The sequence below is a fragment of the Penaeus monodon genome, chromosome 22, assembly GCF_015228065.2.
Source record: "Penaeus monodon isolate SGIC_2016 chromosome 22, NSTDA_Pmon_1, whole genome shotgun sequence".
Lineage (NCBI taxonomy): Eukaryota > Metazoa > Arthropoda > Malacostraca > Decapoda > Penaeidae > Penaeus > Penaeus monodon.
In genome coordinates this window covers 9,290,503-9,290,707 of record NC_051407.1, presented here as the reverse complement: position 1 = coordinate 9,290,707, position 205 = coordinate 9,290,503, and the positions used below count along the sequence as shown (strand labels likewise).

At 34.6% G+C, this 205-nt stretch overlaps 1 protein-coding gene across 1 annotated transcript in view; it reads left to right on the top strand.

Annotated features, from left to right (window-relative positions):
• The window catches only part of LOC119586919 (CAP-Gly domain-containing linker protein 1-like), a gene marked incomplete in the record, with an annotated part of 175,677 nt that overhangs the window by 116,086 nt on the left and 59,386 nt on the right, over positions 1-205 (top strand).

Below are 205 nucleotides of genomic sequence, written 5' to 3'. Positions count from 1 at the left end.
GAGGTCACAGAGGTTGTACGTTTATTTATCTATGTCTCTTAGGTTATTTACACGTCCGTTTGCGTATTTTGAATAGGTTTTTGCGGAGTTTATGGAAAAATGGTGGGGAAATAAGAAGTGAAAATAGGAAATAATGCCATTAGTCAACATAACAGCGTCCTTTGTTTTTTGTTGGCAGAAGAAAGAAGGAAAATATCTATTTGTT